Below are 26,278 nucleotides of genomic sequence, written 5' to 3' on the forward strand. Positions count from 1 at the left end.
GCTTACTCTGCATTGGTGACACTAATTTAATAGCTATTTTTTCAAATAAAGATAAAATTAATTAAAACCGATCCATGGCAGGAACAGCTAGAAGTTTGTTCAACAAACTAAGAAAATTCATATTTGAAGTAGTGACTAGAATGGAATAAATTGTTTCAGGGTTTTCTGAAAGCATTTGATTAGATGCTACAACAAGGGAATTGTAAGAAAACCAAAGTATGTTAACTTTGTGTTGCATTTCCTCATTTAAGTCGAACAAATTAGTTTGATTATATGAGTGAACGAGATATGCTTTGGACTCAGCAGAGCCCAGCATGAGGTTCACTTTTATTCTTATTTTTGGACATGTTGCTCAATTAAACTTGGATACAAAAACAAAATTTAACATTTTCCCATACAGTAGTAGGCCTGTCAAATAGAAAGAATTCCAAAATTCAGGAAAACAAACAGATCAGCAGAACAGCTAGTGAGATAACTCGTAATTTAATGCCTTATGGAGAGGTAATACTCGGCCAGAGCAAAATCAAGAAAAAACATAAAATGGAAAGGCATTTAAAGGTGTTTTCAGAAGAAACCCAAGGTTTGAGCATAATTTCTTGAAAGTGCAAACACCATAAAACCGATCACATTTTGTATTTTATAAATGGGGCAGAGAGTACATAAGGAAAGTAGTATTTCAATAGTTTTCAAAATTCAAGTACAACCTGATGAAACAGAGTTCTCCAGTCCATGGTGCAGAACAGTGCAAAACACATGTACAGACATAACACACATACAGACAATAATGATACATATAAACAGTACATCTATTAAAATACATATTCTTAATAAATAGTAGTCTCAGATGGTTAGTGTGAGCAGTTCATTTTGTTGTTCAGCATTCTCATTGCCCGAGGGTAGAAGCTGTTCCCCAGCCTGGTGGTTCTTGTTCTGATACTTTTGCACAGTATCTTTTTCCCAACAGATGCTGCATATAGGGTGGTGGGGTTCAACCTGATTTTGAGATCTCTCTTTCAATAATGATTACAGTAAATCCCATCGATGGGTGGGAGGGTGACCCAGTAATTCTCTCTGCTGCTTTTATTGACCTGTGAACTGACCACTGATCCAATGCTCTACAGCAGTGGTTCTCAACCTTTTTCTTAACACTCACATACCACCTTAAGTATTCCCTATGCCATAGGTGCTCTGTGATTAGTAAGGGATTGCTTAAGGTGCAATGTGAGTGAAAAGAAAAAGTTTAAAGACCACTGTTTTAATCATATCTGATTGACTCGTTATGTCCACAGTTTCATCACTCCAAAGGAAATGGGGCAATGACAATTTTTCTCAAGCAAAATATTTCAGTAACAATTTGGTCTAGAACAGTGGTTCTCAACCTTCCCTTCCCACTCACATACCACTTTAAGAAATCCCTTACTAATCAGAGCACTTATGGCACAGGGATTACTTAAAAGGTTGAGAACCACTGCTCTACAGCAACTGTTCCACATTGTGATGCAACTGGCTAGGACCCTCTCGATAGAGCTTCTATAGAAAGTTGACAAAATGCGGGCCAGTAGCCTTGCTCGTGTCAGTCACTGTTGAAGCTTCCTGACAAGTGAGGTGATGTTATGTGTGTAGGACAGGCCACTCCTTAAATGGTCTCCATGGAACTTGGGTGCTCCACACTCACCATTATGAGTTGTTAATATGCAGTGGAGGGTGGTTGCCTCGGTCCTCCTGAAGTGCACATTTGAGACTCAGGTTGTTATTGTCGTACTATTTCATGGGACTTTCCACCTCCTCTGCATTTTGGCTCATTGTTGTTTCTGATGAGATTAACTACTAGTACTGTCATGTCATCTGCAAACTTTATTACTCTGTGGAAGCTGGATCTGATGTTGCAGTCATAGGTCAGTAGTGTGAATAGCAAGAACTGAGCATTATTTAGTATCTTTATGTGCCTTTGAGAAGTACTAACTACTTGACTTCATAAACCATTACAGCCCTTCCGGCAAAGGTACTCTCAGGTAGAGAGTTGCCGAATTAGATGCAGTGCCAGTGAAAGGAATACAACATTCCTAAGCCTCAGAAGTCCTTGTCCTTCTTACTTATCTCAGGTTTAGTAGGAGGCAGTGGAGGTGTGAAACAATGTTGTTGAAGTAATGGGGAAATTATTTTGTACATGTTCTTCAGTGGTAGAGGGAATGAACGTCACACAACTGACACGTAACCAATCAAATAGGCCATCTTGGATGATGTCAAGCACTGTTTTTGGAGTTTTGTTCATTTAGCCAGGAGGAAAATTTTCCACTACATTCCTGACATGGCTTGTAGAAAATGCAGTTTTGCATAGAATATACCTGTTCTTGCAGTAACAATCTCAGGTTAGTAGGCTAATAGTGGAGGGAGGAGGGGCCTCAGCAATAACAATGCCTTTTAACATCAGGGTAGGTGGCTAGACTCTCATGTTGGAGATTGTCATTGTCTGCCAATATTAAGGTCACTTATCAACTCATGTCTGGATGTTGTCTAAGTCTTGTTGCATGTAAGCATGGACCGCTTCATTTGCTTACACAAGTCATACGTCGCTTAATGTCCACGATGCATTCAGTGAAATAGGATGTTATGTGATTTAGACATTGTGCAAACACCATATATACTTAGCAAATCTTTAAAGGATACATAGTGTAGTCTACCTGCGTTGACTAAATATCCAAGATACTGTACACATACAGTACTGTCCTTCAGCTATTATATCTGGCATGGTAATATATGGGTGAAGTAGGTTAACACTGTATAACACTGTAAACATTTAATCTGTAAATAGGGAATGTTCACATTAAAATAATAGAATGTACAGTACATAAGCCAGTAATATAGGTATTTATTCTATCAAGACATATGTATAGTTGGTTATAATATGTACTGTACCATTGTACGCCTGGCAGCATAATGCTATGTATACAAGAGACAAGAGATAAATGTGTTGCATGCAGGAACATTGCGCTCGCTATGTCCGGTTACATCCATTATGTCCCGTTCTCCGATCAGGATTTCTGAACTCTATTATATCCTTATGGGACCACGAATGTATATGCGGTTGGACGTTGTGGCATCATGCGGCGCATGACTGTATATGCAAATAAACATCAATAGTGAACACTTCTGAAGGATGGTCATTGAAGAAGCAGTTGAAGGTGGATAAGTCCAAGGAAATCCTGCAATTCTGTTCTGAGACAGGGATGACTGACCACCAAATCTCAGCATCGTCTTCTTTTGTGCAGGATATGACTTCAACTTTTGGAGACTTTTAACCTTTGATGGCCATTGGCCATTTTAATCAGAATTCCGAAACCTGGACTCAGTCAACTGCTGCCTTGATAATGAACAGCAGTCACCCTCACTTCACGTCTGGAATAGAGCTCTTTGATTCATATTTGGATCAAGTTTCGATACGGTCAGGAACCAAGTGTTCCTGATATATCCCAAACTGGGCATCAGCTGTCAGTCACACCTTCAATTGCATTGCTAATGTTTGAAGGTGGACTGATTGGATAGAATTTGGCCTGATTTGATTTGTTCGGTCTTCTGAAAAGGACACACCTAGGCAACTTTCCACATTGCCAGACAGACAAATCTAATGGTACTGCAACAGTTTGGCTGGAGTTACAGCTAATCACAGAATCTGCGTCATCAACACTATGGCTGGCCCCATAATCTTTTCTTGTTGATCCAACTCATCCACGACGCCCATCTAAGTTAACCCCATTTGTTGTTGGCATCCCACTAGACCATCGATTCACAAGGTGGGGTATGGGGCTCCAAAATATTTTGGTGAGGCGCAGGAATATTTTGGGAAATAATTAAAAAGTTGGTTTGAAAAAATAAACTCGTTATGTCGGTGTGAAAGATGTGACTTGGCAATGCTGTCAGTACTACACAACTGTGGTAACTTCAAATAAAATTCACTTTTATTTTTATTTTCATAACATGTGTTTTTGCTCTTCCAATATCTCTCTGTTATTTCTCCATTTTTTATTTTAACTGTTGTCATCCTTGGTTAACATTATATTTTTTCTGACCAGTCTTATTATCATCCATTCCAAATTATCTCACTGGCGACAAGGATTCCAAATTATCTCAACAATCATGTGTCCGTCCATACCCCTTTACTTTTTCAGTAGTTTAATTGTTTACTAGTTCAGTAGTGAGTGAGACCTGTATCTGTATGTATCTTTGTGCATTAGTGAATTGATGGGGGGGGGGGGGGGGAAGGGGTCCGGTCCAGGTACCAGCCTGAGGGAGATGCCAAAATCAGAAAAATACAGGGACCCCAGAAAGTAAAGCATGAGGGTCGCGCAGTTTTGATACACTCTCTAGGAGAAAAAATGTCAGAAATCACACTAGTGTGTTTTTTCATTTTTTGTTAGGGTCAGTATTCTTACTTTTATTACATTTTTCAATTCTAAGACATAATAAAATATTGATTAATCTGTTTCAGGGAGCTCGCGCTGTTGTATTTATCTGTTTCAGGGAGCTCGCGCTGTTGTATTAATCTGTTTCAGCGAGCTCGCGCTGTTGTATTAATCTGTTTCAGGGAGCTCGCGCTGTTGTATTAATCTGTTTCAGGGAGCTCGCGCTGTTGTATTAATCTGTTTCAGGGAGCTTAAGCTGTTGTATTAACCTGTTTCAGGGAGCTCGCGCTGTTGTATATTCAAAATGAGCAGACCAAGAAGCAAAAGGTTTGTCACTATTCAGTGGAGTTCTTGAAGTTTGGGTTTTTACCTGCTGTACACAATGAACGTGCACTTTTTTGCCTATTATGCCAACAGACTTTGATAAATGAATCAATGAAAGCAGGCCGTCTTGAAGTTCATTTGAGGGTAAAACATCCTAACCATGTCAATTCAAAATTGGAATGTTTTAAAATCACTAAAAGAGAAATTGAAAATAGATCAAACTACAGCCCTGAATCGTTCCCTTGAAGCTAGCTATGAAATTCTTCTGCTGAGAGCAAAACATGGGAAGAATCATACAATTGGGGAGGAACCGATTAAGCCCACAATATCATTGCAGTTCTGCAAAAGAATGACAAAGATGTCCGAGTAATACCATTGAGTAATAGTACTGTCTGCCACAGAATAGATGACATGGGTTAAGATGTTGAAAAAACAGCTTATTGAGAAGTTGAAACTATGAAAGTTCTCAATACAACTGGATAAATCTACCATATGGGACAGTGAGGCTCTATTGGCATACGCGAGATATATTGATCAGGAAGAGTTTCAAGAAGAGATGCTTTATGAATCATTGGAAACAACCACTACTGCAGTTGACATCTAGAGCAAGCTCAAAAATTATTTGGATGAAAATGAAATACCAAAAAGAAACATTGTATCTTGTGCTGCAGATGGTGCACCTGCTATGATGGGTAAAAAAAAGGATGCTTAAAATTAATGATGAAAATCCAAACATGGTGGTTGTGTATTGTGTTATCCACCAAGAAAATTTAGTTGCCAAGAAAGTTACCCCTGTTCTACATGAGATATTGCATTCTGTGATCAAGTATATCAATGCCATCAAAGCTAATGCCAAATGTGAACATCTTTTTAAGGAGTTTTGTGTCAACAAAAATGCAGAACATGTGAGATTATTGCTTCACACCGAAGTAAGGTGGTTGTCAAAGGAAAACTGCTTCAAAAGGTTTATGGAACCTTCTCAGCGAGTGTTTGAAGGACAAACCTGAAATTAAGCTCTTGCTAACAACAGATAGCAAAGCTTATGAGTTACTTGACGGACATTTTTGCGAAACTAAGTACATTGAACAAGCAACTCCAAGTAGCAAATATGATGCTCATTGATGCAAAAATAAAGATATTTGGATTCATGACACTTCTAGAATAATGCTAAAGGAATATTTCTGCAAGAAATTTCAGTCAATTCTATTGGTTGAATGAGTGTGAGGTAATTAATGCTGCTACAAATGTCATTGATGACCATTTGAAAATGTTGGTTACCGACTTCAATTATAGATTTTGTGATTTAAAGACAATGGATTTTCCATCTTGGTTAACTCAGTCATTGCTGGTGGACTTATCTGAAGTTCCAGTGCAATACCAAGAGGAGTTTTCTGAGTTGCAACATGATGAATGTGTGAAAACTCTTTTCAAAGTGAAAGGAACCATGATGTTGCTGTCTAACGAGATCAAAAAGAAATACCCAAACTCAACTACTTTAGCAAGGGAACTAATGATGCATTTTCCATCATTTTATTTAGTAGTATGTGGCTTCAATACCGTTAGTGATTTGCTACATGCTAAGAGAAACCAACTGGAAATTACAAAACATGGAGATTTAAGGTTGAAACTAACAAAATTAGTTCCTGAAATTAAAAAAATCTGCAGCCAGCATCAGGGGCAAGGTTCCCAATGAAGTGATGACAATTGTTGAATGTGTGTTTGAGATGGTTGACATTTTGAAGTAGTAGTTGAATATGAAATATGTGTTCCAGTGTATTCCCGACCTTAATTGCATTGAAATACACTTGCTGCCTCTACTTCTCCCTGCAAAGCTCATTCTATTAACCCATCACTACTATGCCCACATTCCAACTATAACTGCAGCTTACATTCATTTTGAAGGGCTCCTATTTTATCACATTTCTATTTTTTGCTATAGACTATTGAGCATGGAAATCTTTGAGCCAGTGGCACATTAGGTCATGCAGTTGTCTCACGCTCTAACTCCAGCAGTCCAGGTCTGCTGTATGTAGATAGGGGCGTGAGCATTCTTCCTGTGATCAAATGAATTTCCTCTGGGTTCTTTAGTTTCCACATCCAAAGGTTTGCTAATTGGTTGGTTTATTGGTTACTGCAAGTTATCCCTATGGCAGATAGGAAAAATAAGAGAGATGGGTAGATGATAGGGAATAGGTTGCAGTAAAAATAAGTGGCAGAGATCAATGACATTGCTTTGAGCCAGAATGGATTCAATGAGTTGAATGGTCTCTTTCTACGATATCAGGGGAAAAAAGAGAGAATGTCAACTCCTTGAGATTGCGACTCTTATCTCTTCTATTCCAACTCATGAAAACACACTCTCCATACATACAACACAGTTACAGGCCATTTCGGCCCATGAGCCCAATTTACACCCAGTTAACCTACAATCCCAGTGTGTTTCAAACAGTGGGAAGAAACCAGAGTCCCTGGGGAAAACCCACACAGTCAAGGGGAGAACTTACAAACTACTTACAAACAGCATGGATTTGAACCCCAGTCCCGATCGTTGGCGCTGTAAAGGCGTTGTGCTAACCACTGCACCAACCGTGCCATCCCTATGCTATCAATCTGAAAGAATGTTTTATGCAACAGTGAAATCGACGGTTATTCTTTAAAAAGAATAGGCCAAGACTGCTTAATCTCTCATCTCACAAAAACCCACCACCTCAGAATTCAATCAGGTGAATCACCTTCATGTATCCTTCCTCAGAAAGGAAGATCAGACCTGTATACAATTTTTCAGATGTATAATATTGAGGCAATACATCTCTACTCAAATACTCCTGCAATAATGACCAATATATTGTTTATTTTCCCCTCTGCCTATTGTTTCTACATGTTAACTTTCAGTGATTTGAGTACAAGCACATCAAGGGCCTGCTAAACAAATACTTTTTAATCTCTTGACCATTTTAAAAATACTTACTCTACTATTCTTTTCTATTGGCCTGAACAAATTAATTAATGCACAGAAAATTATAATCAGGGATCCATCATTTGCAGGATTATAGGCTATACCTGTGAAGTGTTTCACAATCAGCATTGTGGACTCAACTCTTCAAAATTTGAAAGGATAGTGATCCATGATTGTTGATTATACAAAGTTTAATGAGAAACAATTCTGTCAAGAGGATGCCAAGTGTCTGCAAATGATTAGAGATAGTTTAAATAGGCAGGCAAGTCCAAGAGAGAAGGCAAAGGTAAGAGGTTATTTATGTTCGTAAAAATAGATCATGCTTAAAAGTGAGCTCCTAATTGGTGGAGAGGGGGATTTGGATATTGCTGTGCACAAAACAGAGGCTGAAAGTTAAACACTGGTGTTTTCTTGTATTACAAAATTCTTGCAATAACTAGACTTGCTACAATTTTAAAAGGCTTTGGTGAAGTGATACTGAACTTTAATCCAGGTTGGTCTCTAAACCACCAAAGAGATGGCTTAGATCACAGTGCCACATAAATGTATTCTTGCAGAGATAACATGGAAGAATATTCAATGAAATATTTTCACTAAAACATCCGAGAGATTGAAAGACTAGTTGATGATAGGTCAAGTCTAAAACCAGAATAAATTACCATTAATATTACAAAGAAGAAACATTTCTTCACATGGGATACTTTGAGTCTTTGGCATTCATTGAGTGCTCTGAATTGTGTATATTTGGGACTGAGATAGATAGCATGGAATGGAACCAAGTGATGTACAAAATAAGAAAAGTGTAAAAGATGATGCATGCTCTATTATACTTTTACAGAGCACAGCATAATGTGATAAAAAGTATCATACTCTTTGGCTTCCAAGGATGTTTTCCAAGAACTTCTGTTAAATCTCTGTACTTCAGCTGTAACATCAAAATAAACATTGAAAACTGAGATGAGATGCAAGAGAATTTAAAACTACCCTCCACTGAATTATTCAATCACAGAGAGATTAGCTATTAGTTATGCAGGAACCCTGGTTTAGAATGAGTTATTATATAAATAATATGCAGAAATATCTAGCTGAAACAACAAAATATTTAGGTAACACAATGAGAATGATATGATACTTTATGAAGCCAGCAAACAGACAATGCAAAATGTGATTACATTTGATATGTGTTCTTCATAGCTATAGCTGAGACTCCATGTCTTATGACAGGACTGGCTCATTGAACACTTAATATCTTCTTCATTCCATTGTGAAGAAAGATGTGCATTTTAAAACGTTTCTTCTTTTCTCATTAAAAATTGAGCCTAGAGTTTTATCAGCATTCTATTGGAATCAGATCCCGAGGTACTTTCTGTTTCAGTAAGGATGAAGTTGGCTTGATTGTCTTCCTATTAAGGGCGAGGAGGAGAAACCCATCCAATAAATAAGATAAACCTGCGAAGAGCAGTTAAATAGCCTCCATTCATTTAATGGCATATTGAACATGATACTCAATCAAGATTGCTGCAAAGAAATTTGTGATTGCAATGCTCAGGTCCTCTTTTCTTTATGAAGCATCATATATGATGATTCATTGCTGCCAGGCTATCATGGAGACGAGTTCTGGGCTCCATTTCCAAATAGCATTCTTCACTAAGCCAAATGTTGTTGGAAATATCTTTGTCCTTATTCTTTCCTCAAAATAATGCGAGAAAGGATAGCCCTAGCCGTAGCAAAAAAATGTATTATGTCAACCTGGAAATTGGAAGATAATTTGAAAATACAACAATGGTATATAGAAATGAATAAATGTATTCCATTAGAAAAAATAACATATAGTTTAAGAAATAATATTGAAATGTTCGAACAAGTATGGGAGCCCTACATTAAATACAATAGCGAAAACCTACCGGGAACAAACATTACCTAAATTGATGGAAGGAGAAGAAAAGAAAAGAATGGACTCAGTAGAATTTCTGGTGTATTTTTGTTGAATGACAACATTGTCTAACTGAATTAATGCAACCTAGATTGTATACCTAAAATGGATGAGAGGGGGGGGGGGATGGGGGGGTGGCTTGGGAGGAGGGAGGGGGGAGGGAGAAAAAGTCACTGTAAATGTGTGGAAAAGAAAAAGTGTATATCATGGCTATTGTGATTTATGGTGTGAAAAATAAAAAATTAAAAAAAAAAAAAAAAAAAAATAATGCGAGAAAGGAAGTATAAATAAAGGAGTGGGTCCATCCATTGACAGAAGAATATGTTAATGTGTTAGTCTGAGATTTATGTTGAATTAAAACCAATTCAATTAAATGTGCAAATGAAGTGATGATAAACTTGGCTCATTATATGCGGAGTGATAACTTTAGATAACCTTCAACTTTCATTCATAGCATATTTGTATGGGCAGACACATTGTGAAGTTCACCATTTTGTTCAATGTGTCCAAATACTAAAATAACCTTGGGATTCCCCTTCATCACGAGATTAAACTCATGAAGAATTGAAGCAAGTTTTCTGAAAGATCAGTGTAAAATGATCAGGGTTCAGTATGTTTACCATTGGCATTTTTTCTCATTATCTGAGTCCACAGATTTGCTTCCTGTGCTTTTATTATGCCATATTTCGGTGGCCTGAATCCCCTGCCCAAACACAATGCCCACAATACTCCTTCACATTCCTAAGAAAAACTAAGAAGTCTGACTTGTTTTTTTTTTCCTCTCACTTTCCCAGGCTTAACAAAGGATATTTGACCTGAAATTCTCATTTTGTTTCTTCTTCCAAGGATGGACCCTGACCTGCTGAACATTTGCAATATTTTCAGTTTTTAATTTTAAATTTCTAGTTTTTGGATCTTCTATACACCTTAAACACAGCTGGTCAGGTTGTTGAGGGCCAACATCTCTGAAGGGAAGCACCAACCACTGATTCCATTAATCCTATATTTACCACAAGTTTTTCTCCCCAATTTGATATCAGCTCCACCAAGATTTTACCACTCATCTTTACACACGGGATCATTTAACATATGGAATTAACCAACCATTCCACATATCTTTCGAATGTGAGAGGAAACCAAAAGAAACCCATGAGGTCACAAAAAGACAAAAGCTGAAAATGTTGCAAATACTCAGCATTTAGATGAAGCCTGACCTACTGAATATTTTCAGAACGTTCTGATTTTGTCTTAGTTTTCCAACACCTGCAAGTTTTCTTTTTGTTTTCACTTTCCTCACATGGAGAACCTTCAAGCCCCACACAGACAGGATTTGAGGTCAGGATTGAACCTAGGTCTCTGGCTTTATGTTGCAAACAGCTCTATTAGTTATATTACCGTGCTGTCTTTTCATCACAAATGGTATAGCAATTATGTTACAGAACTAGCAAGCTTAATTACTTTTCCAACGGTAAGAATTCTCCATAATTTTGCCACTGTTTCTCAGTCATCTTAACAATGCTTTAACCTTCAGTGGAAACTAGCCATTCTCTGTAAGCATCTCGCAGCTCGCTCTGACTGTGAACAATAGGTATGGATGGCAGAAATGACTTTGAGATCCGCTCAAGAATAAAGCCCTAACAATACAAGAAGTGTAAGATAAGTACGGTAGTTAACAACTCTGTATCAACAAGTTTTTTTTCATACATTTGGAAACTCCACTCTCCACTAGATGTGATCCATTAGCAGTAAAATGATATGTGTATCTATAGCCAGTTGGGAAAAAAAAATCAATTGGAAAAAAAATCAAGACAAGAATGTGGAAGATTAATTGTCAGGTCAGAGACCCACAATAATTCTTTGGTGCACAGAAGTCGGTCACCATGAAGGTGGCTTAAGACGTTGCAGATTAATGTCATCACATTTACCTCTGACCTCCCTTGTCTTTGCTTCCTTCAGAACAAGCAAAGTTTAAGTGAAGAGAATGACATTCTGTCAAAGTATTCACTTGTGGAGATGTATTCAATTTAAATGGGAAGTAACTTGAGTGATAATATCCAAGGAACCTGTTAGAATGTCATTCAACTGGGTAGATTTTCAATGCTTTGTGCAGCAGGTGTGATGCTTCACAATTCCATTCGATCTGCAGAATTGATGCATGTTGATGAATTAATAGATTGAGATCCAAACAATTGTAAAGCCATTATGGCTCACTAGAATCATTGGGACCAATAAGAAAATAAATAGATCCTAAAGTGAAAGCTCAAAAATAGCAAATTTTATTTTCCATTATGAAAATCAAATTAGCTTAAAAGTCCACATTCTTCTGCTGTGAAGCATATTTCATTAGAAATTAATCCTGTGCTTCTGCATGTATCAAGTAATTACCAGAGTTTCTGATAGATACATTTTTGGCACTGAGATTGCTTCTGGACCAGCAATACAGAGAACTGGTCTCATGATTCCCAGCTATAAATTCAAACCCCATTACAACATCTGGGAATTTAAATTATTTGATAAAAAGAAACTGAACTTTTAAAAAGCTATAATTAGTAACAGTGATCAATTAACTTCCACACAGACATAAATATAATTGAGAAAAAAATCCACCACACTTCAGCAATGTGGCCAACTCTTAAATGCACTCAAAAGGTGGCTCCAAATTCCGAAAATCTGCATCAAACTCTGGAATGAAGTCTAATAAAAATAAAAATCTGGTATCAACGAAACAGTAAGGGCTCATGAGAAGTATATGGTAGCCAGGAAGGAGCTTAAGAAAGGAGAGCTCGAAGGGGGCATGAGAAACCTTTAGTATGTAGAATTGAGGAGAACCCCAAGGTGTTCTATGCAGGATGTTGCTAGTTGGATTAATATGGAAACTGATTCTACCAAGAAGTTTTCCCTCATTTCGACAGTTGTAGTTCCATTACCTTTTTCTGTTTCTAAATTAACTGATAATTAACTGATAACTTTGTTGTTTGAACATGCATTGAGGATTTGGCTTAATTTAGAAAACATTTTGGATGCCATAGATTTTTATTAAACAGTCCTCTTTTAGCTAATTCCTTTTTTAAAAAAAACCTTTGGTACAAGATTTTGGTTTTTGTCAATGGTCAGAGTCAATACATCTGAGATGTATCTAATTTTCCAAAATTTATTTTTGGCCTCTTTTGAATAATTATCTTCTAAATTTAAAATAACTAAACATAATTTTTTTTAGATATTTACAGATTAGGAGTCTTTTTTTAATTCCTTGGTATAAAAACTCCCTCAAGGTTTGGAATTAAAGATGATAAAAAAAATTATAATCTTAAACCGAACACTAAAAAAATTATCAGTTCTCTCTGAGTTATAATTGATGTCAAGTGGTAGTTCCCTGGACAAGACTAAGAAACAATGGGAGCAAGATATTCAAAATGAATCTTTTGATGCTACATAGGATTCTATCTTGAAATTGGTTAATTCATCTTCTCTATGTATCCGACGTTCATTATTGCAATTTATAGTACATTGAATTTACTTTTCTACGTACAATTGGCTAAATGTTATTCTAATTTCTCATCAAAATGTGATAGATACAAGACAAAGGAAGATACATTATTTCATATGTTTTGGTCATGTTCCTTGCTTTCCAATTATTGGGAAAGTGACTCCCATACCTTGCCTTTGGTTCTTAATATTAATTCGGCTCCTAATCCTTTTCTTGCCCTATTTGGAATAAGTACCGTATATTTTGGCATAAAAGTTGACTGGCGTATAAGTCGACCTCTGCCCTATTTTTTTAAGTTTTATTTTTAAGAGTTTTATGGTATATCCACATAAAAGTTGACACCAATTTTCTGGCTGCCTGAGGTGCCCCATTGACCAGCGAATAAGTCGATCCCAAAGCTTGTGATGTCCGAGATGGGCCATCGACTGGCATATATGTCGAACCTCATGGATCATGCAGGTTGATCTGCTGGGCATTGGTTGGAGGTAATTGCTATCATGGAGAGTCCATTGACACAATGCAGCACATGACAAAAACATGAAAACAGGGGCTGACTTGTACACCAGATATACCATAAAGCCATTAAAATGAAGCTAAAAAAAGGGGAGTCGACCTATCTGCCAGTTGACATACACTAAACTAAATGGTACACCATGTGCAGTCTTTCACTTAATTTGAATTAGTTGAATCTGCTCTGTCACCTCTTTATGTTTGCATAAAATTTCTGAACTCCAGCCTCTGCCTCATTAATTCCTGAAAGTTCAACCTTGCCTTTGAAAAAAATATAGCCATGATTATTCAAATATTTTACTGACCAGCCTTTCATGAATCCAAGTTCACGCCATTACTTCTTTTGGATCTTTCTTCTTTGGCTTGGCTTCGCGGACGAAGATTTATGGAGGGGGTAAAAAGTCCACGTCAGCTGGAGGCTCGTTTGTGGCTGACAAGTCCGATGCGGGACAGGCAGACACAATTGCAGCGGTTGCAGGGGAAAATTGGTTGGTTGGGGTTGGGTGTTGGGTTTTTCCTCCTTTGCCTTTTGTCAGTGAGGTGGACTCTGCGGTCTTCTTCAAAGGAGGTTGCTGCCCGCCAAACTGTGAGGCGCCAAGATGGACGGTTTGAGGCGTTATCAGCCCACTGGCGGTGGTCAATGTGGCAGGCACCAAGAGATTTCTTTAGGCAGTCCTTGTACCTTTTCTTTGGTGCACCTCTGTCACGGTGGCCAGTGGAGAGCTCGCCATATAACACGATCTTGGGAAGGCGATGGTCCTCCATTCTGGAGACGTGACCCATCCAGCGCAGCTGGATCTTCAGCAGCGTGGACTCGATGCTGTCGACCTCTGCCATCTCGAGTACTTCGACGTTAGGGATGTAAGCGCTCCAATGGATGTTGAGGATGGAGCGGAGACAACGCTGGTGGAAGCGTTCTAGGAACTCTTTTGGATACAACCTAACTAAAAATCAACCATCACTCTTTTCAAGGATCTCCTTTACCCTGAAATTTTCCATTTTCAAATAAACCTTTAACTGTAACCTCCTGCTACTCGACACTCTACAGGAACCCTATAATCTTGTGTAATCCCAATTTAATTTCTCTATTGCTCGAGTCTTCACCTCCAAGCTTCCAAGTTCTAGATTTCTCTGCATCTCTATTCCTTATTATTTTCATTAAACCTTTCTCCTTATCCACATTTTTTGCACAGATGCCCAGTTACCTGATGTGGTTTAATACATATTTATATGCCATTTTGGTAGCAAGCCATAGGACAAATTACCGTGTTAAAGGCAATAAATAAATGTAGGTTCTGAGGTGTTTGATATTTATAATGTTCATTTCAATTTCACTTTGATTACTACATCATGCAAACAAAAACTGACTTACTCATGGCTTATCTTGCTTTGATTTATGGTAGAAAGATAATAAGCTGAAATGATGTGACTGTGATACCTCAAACTATTACACATACAATCAACTTCATTTTATCTTCATACAACTGTGAAATATTTACATAATCCAGTATCACATATGTTATTAACTAAATTTATTGCTTTGTGCTGGAACAGTGGCTTCATTTTATTCTTCCAAAAGTCGAACATTAAAAACAAATTTGTTCGTTCTTTCTTTATTTCTCCATCTTAACATTCTGCATCATTTTTGTTTCTGGAGCACTTTCAAGGAATTTGTTGGAATCTCCAAAAAAATTTCACACCAATCTCCGACTGAGGTTTAATTGAAGGAATAGAAGAATACATTAAAGTATTTCTGGAATGTGCATTTTCTGCCAGTTTAAAAACCTGCATATTCTTAATACATCAAATTGAAAAGTTGAATGGTGGAAAAAAACCACACATTTGAAATTTAAAATATTGAATGAGTGGCTACATTATGACATAACAAAATCATATTAAGAAGGGGACCTTTGTAAGTTAATATCATGTATATTTTGGGAACTATTGTAAATCAAGACAACTCTCATAAAAAATATAAGTAACAAAAAAATGCAAAAAAAATCAATGAATTTTAATTTGTTAAAAATCTACTACTAGAACATTCCAATAGGTTCACACAAAGGTTATATCCCAGTCCAGCCATTTAAGGATTTGTCATTTGCTTTGATCATGAACCCCAAGGCTTTCATGGTATGAAGACATGAATTGGTTGTGACCACACATATGCTTCAGCTTTCTTCATTAAAGTGTGATACCTACTGGCATTAACTCTTTCTGCAGCCAATTCATGCGAATCTCCGCAATGTTGATTAGCTCTAGCCTCCAGGCAAAGCCAGCTATCTGATACTTGAACAACAAATCAAAATAATCAATCAATCCACTGGCCAGGAAGGTTTTTTTTGAAATTAGAAGGATCACTGAAGATTTACCCTGGTATCCATTAACCTTACATGAACTGGGCATTCTGTATACCCAGAAATAAACTAGTTATTTATGGAAATTGTCTCATTGGTGTGTATTACCCTCACGCAACTTTATTCTGTGATTTAAAAAAAAACAGACTTTGCTAGGGAGTGTTAATCTGAGTGACCCACAGCACCAGGACTCACGAGATTGCCTTGTGACTTGAAGTCACAAGCTTTGTGTAAATATTATAAATAGTTTACGCCATTTTGTATAATAGTCTATGTCTGGAGAAATTGCAGTAAAGAGCATGGTGCTAAGGGAAACCTCTGTGTCTGTGGTTTAATTACTCTGGGTAACCAAGAGTGGGAGTTCAATTCCTCATTTAACATTTCTGGCCACGGTTACACAGCAGTGAACCCTTCAGACTGTTGACATTAAATATTAGATTTTTTAATTGTGTGCCACCCATCGTATATTAAATAAAACTCTAAGCCCAAACACATTACAAGCATTCCAAGACATCCTGGAAGACATCTGGATAACAGAGGACATGCCTGATGACTTCTGCGATGCCCTCATCATGGCACTCTACAAAAATAAGGGAAGCAAATCACACTGCAGAAACAACAGGGGTATCACACTGCTGTTCATCACAGGCAAGATTTTCGCCCGCATCCTCCTGAACAGACGTCACTGTCTCGGAAAGGAACCTCTCAGAGGCGCAGTGTGGCTTTTGGCCAGAACGGAGTACAGTGGTCATGATATTTGCCGTGAGACAAGTTCAGGAGATGTGCATCCAGCAGACTAACCTCTTTACTCTGTATTCATTTTTCTGACAAAGGCATTTGTCACTGTACACAGGGAGGCTCTCTGGATCATCCTCAGACTTTACGGATGTCCAATGAAATTCATAAAAAGGATTCAGCTGCTTCATGAAATGGCAGGACAGGTCCTCTGCAGTGGTGACACATCAATTGCATTTGCCATTTCTAATGGGGTGAAGCAGGGCTATATACTAGCCCCAGTCTTGTTCAATCTGTTCTTCACTTGTACATTGTCACGAGCTATATAACCATATAACCACTTACAGCACAGAACAGGCCAGTTCGGCCCTACTAGTCCATGCCGTAACAAATCCCCACCCTCCTCGTCCCACTGACCAGCACCCAGTCCATACCCCTCCAGTCCTCTCCTATCCATGTAACTATCCAGTCTTTCCTTAAATGTAACCAATGATCCCGCCTCAACCACGTCTGCCGGAAGCTCATTCCACATCCCTCCCACCCTTTGCATAAAGAAATTTCCCCTCATGTTCCCCTTATAATTTTCCCCCTTCAATCTTAAACCATGCCCTCTAGTTTGAATCTCCCCCACTCTTAATTGAAAAAGCCTATCCACATTTACTCTGTCTGTCCCTTTTAAAATCTTAAACACCTCGATCAAGTCCCCTCTCAATCTTCTACGCTCCAGAGAAAAAAGCCCCAGTCTGCACAACCTTTCCCTGTAACTCAAACCTTGAAATCATGTCAACATTTTCATGAACTTTCCCTGCACTTTCTCTATTTTGTTTATATCTTTCCTATAATTTGGTGACCAAAACTGTACACAGTACTCCAAATTTGGCCTCACCAATGCCTTGTACAATTTCATCATAACCTCCCTACTCTTGAATTCAATACTCCGATGTATGAAGGCCAACATTCCAAATGCCTTCTTCAGCACACCATCTACCTGAGTATCAGCCTTGAGGGTACTATTTACCACAACTCCTAAATCCCTTTGTTGCTCTGCACATCTCAATAGCCTACCATTTAATGCATATGACCTATTTAGATTTGCCTTTCAAAAATGTAACACCTCACATTTAACTGTATTAAATTCCATCAGCCATTTCTCAACCCACACCTCCAGCCTTCCTAAATCACCTTTTAATCTACGGTAATCTTCCTCACTGTCCACAACACCACCAATCTTTGATTCATCTGCAAACTTGCTTATCCAATTCTCCACCCCTACTTCCAGATTGTTAATATATATAACAAACAATAGTGGACCCAGGACCGATCCCTGAGGAACTCCACTAGTCACCGGCCTCCAATTGGACAAACAATTTTCTACCACTACTCTCTGACACCTCCCATCCAACCATTGCTGAATCCATTTCACTACCTCCTCATTTATACCTAATGCCTCCACCTATTTTCCTAACCTTCTGTGGGGAACTTTGTCAAAAGCTTTACTAAAGTCTAAATAGACAACATCCACAGCTTTCCCTTCATCAACCTTTTTTGTAACACCCTCGAAAAACTCGATCAGGTTTGTCAAGCATGATCTAACCCTGAAAAAACCATGCTGATTACTCCCTAGCAATCCCTGTACCTCCAAATATTTGTAAATACCATCCCTCAGAACACTTTCCATCAACTTGCCCACCACAGACATCAGACTCACGGGCCAATAATTCCCAGGTTTACATTTGGACCCTTTCTTAAACAGCGGAACCACATGCGCCACCCTCCAATCCTTTGGCACTACCCCCATGGCCAGTGACATCCTAAATATCTCTATTAATGGCCCCACTATCTGTCCATTAGCCTCCCTGAGTGTCCCTGGGAGTATTTTGTCCGGTCCCAGAGATTTATCCACCTTTATCTTTTTCAACACAGCCATCACTACCTCCTCGGTTATCCTTATATGCTTCATTACCTCCCCACTATTTTTCTTTACCTCAACTGGTTCAATATTTTTTTTCCCTAGTGAATACCGAGGCAAAGAAATCATTCAAAATTTCCCCCATTTCCTCTGACTTCTCACTCAGCCTACCCTCACTATCTACAAGGGGTCCAATTTTATCCCTCACTAATCTTTTACTTTTAATGTATTTATAGAAGCCCTTTGGATTTATTTTTACTCTGTCTGCCAAAGCCTCTTCGTGCCATTTTTTGGCCTTTCTAATTTCTTTCTTAAGATTCCTTCTACACTCCTTGTAGTCCTCCTTCAAATTGTCAGCTCCCTGTTCTTTATACCTCTTGTACACCTCCCTTTTTCTCCTAACCAAATTTCCAATATTCCTCGAAAACCAAGCCTCCCTATGACTTCTAACCTTTCCTTTGATCCTCACTGGCACATAACTACTCTGTACCCTCAAAATTTCTTTTGTGAATATCCTCCATTTTTCATTTACATCTTCACCTGAAAATATCCCGTCCCACTCAATACTCCCCAAATCCCTTCTTATTCCTTCGAAATTTGCTCTTCTCCAATCCAGAACCTCAACTTTAGGCCCCTCCTTGCTCTTCCCTAAAACTACCTTAAAACTAACAGAATTATTATCACTAGACCCAATTGGATCTCCAACATTAATGTCTGATACGTGACCTAGCTCGTTCCTTAACAAGAGATCCAGTATTACACTGTCCCGAGTCGGTTCTTCTACTAATTGATTCAGAAAACTGAATGCTGTCCAAGGTCTGGAGGAGGGAGTGTACATCAGGAACGGACTGGATGACTCTCTCTTTAACCTTCACTGCTTGAACACACACATGAAGTGCCTCGACACAGTCATTCAAGAAACACATTTTACTGATGATTATGCACTCTTGGCGCACAAAATAGCGACCTATAGTCAATGCTGAACAAATTCTCAGACGCAACTACGCTCTATGGCCTGACCATCAACCTGCATAGAACTAAAAATCACTGTTGACGACACCCAGCTGACAAAGGTAAACAGCTTCAAATACTTGGTGAGCATTATCTTGAGTGATGGACCTTTGGATAAAGAAATTGACTCCAGGATCAGCAAGGCCAGGCAGGTTCTGGGAAGGCTGCGTACCAGAGTGCTCAATCAACACAATGCCTACATCTCCATAAAGCTGAAAGTCTAGAGAGCTGTGGTCATCCCTTCTCTCCTATATGGATGTGAGACCTGGATTCTGTACCAACGTCACATCAAACAACTGGAGAAATTCCACATGCAGCTATCTGTTCTATCTTTGGCATCCACTGGCAAGACCGTGTCTCCAATCTGCAGGTCTTAGGTCACGCGAAGTCCACCAGCATTGAGTCCTTGATCATCAGAGCCCAGATGTGGTGGGTGGGACACATCATCAAAACAAATGACCACCGTATGCTTCATCAGCTGCTCTATAGTGAACTGAAAACTGGAAGAAGACCTTAAGGTCATCCACGCAAGCACTATAAAGAAGCTGTGAAGGAAACCCTACGCTACTGTGACATCCAGCCAAGAGAACGAGAAGCTGCAGCTGCTGACAGACCCCAAAGGGGAGCCCTGGGCAATGAAGCCTACACCAGTTTTGAAGACAGGTACTGCAAAAAATTGATGGAAAACCATTAACGGCATCACAAAGCAGCAGCCATGCTTATTAGAAAAATGGACTTCCAGCCCCCCCATTATGCTAGACTCTGCACTTCCAGATTGGGACTGCAAAATCACCTACGTGTCCATAGAGGAACTGCACAACAACATGTCTTCTTCAAACTGAACGAGTACCAATAAATTTGAAGTTTGCAGCTGAATACTGTTGGAATATTCCAGAGAACATTAAAATGTTCCATATTGTTAGTTCATAATCACAAGATAAAGTATATTAATGCCAAAAGGATCTGAAGTCAATTAAACAGTAAGAACACTTTGCTGCTTATTTACTTTCTCCTTGCAAGTCTATTGAATATTTTCTCAACAGCATACTAGAAAAGCTGAGACATAGAGAAATGGCGAATGTTTTCTTTTCTTTTATCTTTGGCTTGGCTTCGCGGACGAAGATTTATGGAGGGGTAATGTCCACGTCAGCTGCAGGCTCGTTGGTGGCTGACAAGTCCGATGCGGGACAGGCAGACACGGTTGCAGGGGAAAATTGATGGGTTGGGGTTGGGATTTGGGTTTTTCCTCCTTTGCCTTTTGTCAGTGAGGTGGGCGCTGCAGTCTTCTTCAAAGGAGGTTGCTGCCCGCCGAACTGTGAGGCGCCAAGATGCACGGTTTGAGGCGATATCAGCCCACTGGCGGTGGTCAATGTGGCAGGCACCAAGAACTTTCTTTAGGCAGTCCTTGTACCTCTTCTTTGGTGCACCTCTGTCACGGTGGCCAGTGGAGAGCTCGCCATATAACACGATCTTGGGAAGGCGATGGTCCTCCATTCTGGAGACATGACCTACCCAGCGCAGTTGGATCTTCAGCAGCGTGGATTCGAAGCTGACGGCCTCTGCCATCTCGAGTACTTCGATGTTGGTGATGAAGTCGCTCCAATGAATGTTGAGGATGGAGCGGAGACAACGCTGGTGGAAGCATTCTAGGAGCCGTAGGAGATGCTGGTAGAGGACCAATGATTCGGAGTCGAACAGGAGTGTGGGTATGACAACAGCTCTGTATACGCTAATCTTTGTGAGGTTTTTCAGTTGGTTGTTTTACCAGCCTCTTTTGTGTAGTCTTCCAAAGGCGCTATTTGCCTTGGCGAGTCTGTTGTCTATCTCGTTGTTTTACACTTAAGCTTAATAGGCATATGTGGTAAGTTAAGATTTAAAACCCATATATTTTCATCTTATAACTCAACACAGTTTTCAATTACCAATAATTTCCAATGCATTTTCAAATTGTTGCATTTAAGTAAGGATCTTTGCTATTTCTGAAAAATGAAATCTTCTCTTCAAGTAGCCAGAGATATTATTTTCAAATGACATCTTTGTTAGCAAAACATCATCTAAAGAAAAGCAAGCTGGAGAGCTATTATTTATAGTACATTCAGGAACCTGCACAATTCATAAGACAATGTTTTGATTCGACAGTCCATAGGTCTGAGATCTGCTGAATAGTCCAACGCTGCAGCCTCAGTTGCTGGCTTTTGACATTTTAATCTTTGAAAAGCAAATAGCATTGCTATAACAAAGTATTTCAACCAGGGGACAGAGAGAACATGGTCCTCATATTACTCTTGCCATTTTCAGACAGATAGCTGTCCACCAGCAATCATCCAATCTTTGAAGCACCAGGAAAAATTATAGTGACCATGGAAATTAATATTTGCTTTCTTGTTAAATTAAATCAATGATGTGGCAAAATACATTTATTTCAGAACTTGGCAGAATACAAAGAACGCAAATGGATAAATTCAAGAATAGGAATGGGAAATTGTATCGTCAGCATATACAGGTGCCTAACCTTTTATCTGGGATCATTGGGACCATACTCCTGCCATTTTTCGGAATCTTCCGGATTTTGGAATCATGTTGATTTCCGACCCTTTAAGCCAACCTGAGTTGCACTGTCATCTCTCCCCCAACCCTCGCCCGCCTGATGCCATCTCTCCCCTTCGCCCACCTGAGTCGCGCTGCCATCTCTCTCCCTCACCCACCCGAGTCATGCTGCCATCTCTCCCCACTTTGCCTGACCGAGTCATGCTGCTGCCTTTTTCTTGCTCCCCCCCATCCTTCATAGGACCAGCGCCAGGGGAACGGCCCCACTCGGTTCCTTGTGCTGGCATTGGTACAGCAGTTTCACGTGAGTGGGGGATTATGTGTAGTGATGATGGCCATTGAGCCGCAGCCGGGCCAACTTAAAGCACTGCGACACTGGATGGGCATCAGTATAGGCGATTGTGAGGCACTTATAAAGTAACAGAACGTGACGGGATACACAGGAGTTAAGCGAGAATTTTGTTGGGACATGTTTGGTGCCAAACTCCATCTTTGATGAGCAAATGTCATCTACCAAAAAAAGTGCCAGATTTGGAGGTTTCTGATTTTCAGAACTCCAGGTAAAAGATTAGACACCTGTAATATCTTCAGCCCACTACCATTAAAAAGGTAAAGGAGCATCAAAATCAGGATTGGAAAGCTGGGGAAAAGCTTCATCCCACAGGCAATTGATAAGACAGATAAACTGAATGCTGAAAGACTGATAAACTGTATCTTGTAACTGAGACAATCATCCCAAATATATATATATCTACATTAAAACCCCTGGTATCCGGAATTCAAGTAAACAGCAAAAAAAACATTTCAAAAAAATAAGAATAAAATAATTGCTAAAAAAAAATATACATTTAAAATTGTAAAAGTAAATATTTTCAGAAGTAACACAAAAACCTTTGGTGAAGATGGAAGCAAATATTCAGCCACTGGAGTCCTTTGGTTATGTTTTGCTCTTAGCAGCTATTTGAATAAAGTTGTGTTATACAGCAAAGGCATCGCCGAGGATAAAGAGCTTGCTGATGCTGCTTGCCATGGGATAACTCTTCTAAAGTGTCTCCTTATCCCTGCTTAGCAAGAGTTGCCCCAGACAGAGGCTTTATTGCAGTGGTTCTCAACCTCTCTTTCCACTCACATACCACCTTAAGCAATCCCTTACTAATCACAGAGCACCGATGGCATAGGGATTACTTAAAGTGGTATGTGGGTGGAAAGCAAAAGTTTGAAAACCACTGTTTTAATCATACCTAATTGACTTGTTATGTGCACGGTTTCTTAACTCCAAAGGAGTGTTTCTCAACCTTCCTTTCCCACTCACATACCACCTTAAGCAATCCCTTACTAATCACAGAGCACCGATGGCATAGGGATTACTTAAAGTGGTATGTGAGTGGAAAAAGGTTGAGAACCACAGCTTTATCTGTAAACTTGGGGGAGAGGGGTATATTATCTATAATGTTATTGTTCGACTTTCAGGCAGCTCCATGGAGGGGGAGGAAGCTGCAGATGCAGTGACGACTAAATGTTTTCAAAGAGTGAGACTGAAAATAAAGTAAAATGCTTTAAGGTTTATATATTCATGCAAGTGAAGTTTGTTCAATGTAGTATTTTTGTCTTTTAAACTATTTGTTCTTAATGCAGGTGTATTAGTTAGGCATTGTAAGCTTAAGACTCAAGCAACCAGAAAATACACTACCAATCCCCACAGGTGCCAGATACCAGGGGTTTTTATTATATATTTATTTTGATGATTCATGTGATCTATACGTACTATGTATTATGTGTTTTGTCTAGAGAGACGCCGTTTCGTCGGGTTGTATACGTACAATCAGATAATAATGAACTTGAACCTGTCACGTGGATCTCTGAGGAATTTGAAGAAATGGAAGAGGATTACACAGTGAGTGGGTTTGTATAACTGAATTCTCTTTTCAATACAATAAGAGAAAGGATAAACAGTAGCTTAGACTCGTACGTGAGGTGTGTGCGCTAAAGGAATATGGAAAATACTTGGCTGGAGAACACTGTAAAGGTTAGTATAAGCTCATTAGATATTTTGCAAGGAAAGTCCAAGACATTTGAAATCAATGAAATTCGCTGGAGGTAACTAGCCCATGGAAATAAGTGCAATAAGTGAGGGTAATTATAAAGGTGGCACGGTTAGTATAACTGTTAGTGCAATGCTATTATAGTGGGAATGCCAGGGTTTGAATTGGGCACAGTTTGTAAAGAGTTTGCACGTTCTCTGTGTTTTTGCAGGGAGTTTCTCCAGGCACTGTGGTTTCCCCACACCCTTCAAAACCTTTCAAAAAACAATAACAAACCTTTGGGAAGAAGCTACGCAGCCTCAACTACCGTAGGGACCGATCCTCTGCTGTGGGGATGAGGCCTCCAGTCTTCGGTGTCGCTTTTTAACCGGTTGCTGAGGTGGTGACATTATGGTGGGTTCTGCGGAGTGTGTGTCATAGAGTCTGGAGCAGCTGTATCATGTGCCTGGTTTGGGGGTTCTGGAGGTTGCACCATCGTTGATCATGGAAGGTGAGGTTGGTTGAGGACGTCATCAGGTTTCTCTTCTGCCATTGCAGGCATTTTTTTCATTGTGCACTGTGTCCGTGGAGGCCAGAAGCATTGTGGGGGACCACAAACATCTTCATGTGATGTCTTCTTCTTCCATTGGTATAGGTGCCGAAGCTTTCTGGCTCCTATGGATTGTGAACTGTGTGGCAGTTTCTTCACTCAAGCTACCTAGAGTCTATTATATTGTAATTTGTCTCCACTGTGCCTATTGTCTAGTTTTTTTTTGTATTGTTTGTTCTGTTTTATTCACCTTACATAGGTTGTAGTCTAGTGTAGTTTTTTTGTTTTGTCTTGTATTGTCTTATGCTGTTTTTGTGTAGTTTCATGCCGTTTTATGTAGCACCATGGTTTGGAGTTTACTGTGCACTGCATTTGCAGATTGGTTTAAAAGGACAAATAAAGGACACTTGAACTTGAAAACTTATATGGGTTGTCGGTTATTGAGGTAATCGGAGCGTTATGGGCTCATGGGTTCGAAGAGCCTGTTACTGTGCTGTATGTCTAAATTTAATCTGAGAAGTTATCTCAGTCAGGATGGATTAGTATTCGTGTAGCGTTGTAAAACTAAAGAAGTTAAACCCGTCAGCAAGGGCAGGTTGGATGAGGGCATCCATGAAATTTTCAAATTAATGCAAGTTACCTTGGAGAAGGACTAAATGTTGATTTCAAAGCTAAGTTCAGCATGTAGGCACTCAACGTGACAGCTGAATCCAGAGGTGTCACAAGATAGTTGCATTCAAAACTCAAGAAGCAGAATTTCAAGTGAAGATTGAATAGACGACTTCAAAGATAGTTTGTGTCTAGCACGAGTAGGAAGTCAAGTTTTGCCAAGGTGACAAAGGATATTTGCTAAATGTTTGGGGAACTTCGTTCTTATCCAGTAGAGTAAATCTGATATGACAGCACTAGTTGTGAAGATGATCATACTTTACAATACTTTCACAAATCAGAACATTTGTTCTATAGTTTGAACTTTATGGAAGTTCATCATAATGAGAAATCACAAGCAAATCCATCATCTATTTTTACAATGTTATACCACCACCAACATTGTTTACATAGGAACATAGGAAGTAGGAACAGGAGTAGGCCAAAAATGGCCCATCGAGCCTGCTCCGCCATTCAATACGATCATGGCTGATCTAATTTATGACCTAACTCCACCTACCTGCCTTCTCCCCATATCCCCCAATTCCTCAATCATGTAAAAGTTTATCTAACCGAATTTTAAATATGTCGAATGAAGCAGCCTCAACCCCTTCCCTGGATAGAGAATTCCAAACATTCTGGGAAAAACTATTTTTCCTCATCTCTGTCCTAAATCTACTCCTCCGAATCTTGAGACTGTGTCCTCTCATTTTAGTTTCCCCGGCCTGCTCAAAAAACCTTCCTACATCTATCCTATCCATACCCTTCATAATCCTATATGTTTCTATAAGATCTCCTCTTATTCTTCTGAACTTGAGCGAATACAATGCTAGATGATTTAATCTTTCATCACAAGTCAAGCCCTTCATCCCAGGGATCAACCTAGTAAACCT

General features: G+C 39.2%; 1 protein-coding gene across 3 annotated transcripts in view; it reads right to left on the minus strand.

Annotated features, from left to right (window-relative positions):
- lrba (LPS-responsive vesicle trafficking, beach and anchor containing) overlaps nt 1–26,278 on the minus strand; it is an 871,588-nt gene that overhangs the window by 192,001 nt on the left and 653,309 nt on the right. The window lies entirely within an intron of this gene.

This window comes from Narcine bancroftii, chromosome 3 (genome assembly GCF_036971445.1).
Source record: "Narcine bancroftii isolate sNarBan1 chromosome 3, sNarBan1.hap1, whole genome shotgun sequence".
NCBI classification, from domain to species: domain Eukaryota; kingdom Metazoa; phylum Chordata; class Chondrichthyes; order Torpediniformes; family Narcinidae; genus Narcine; species Narcine bancroftii.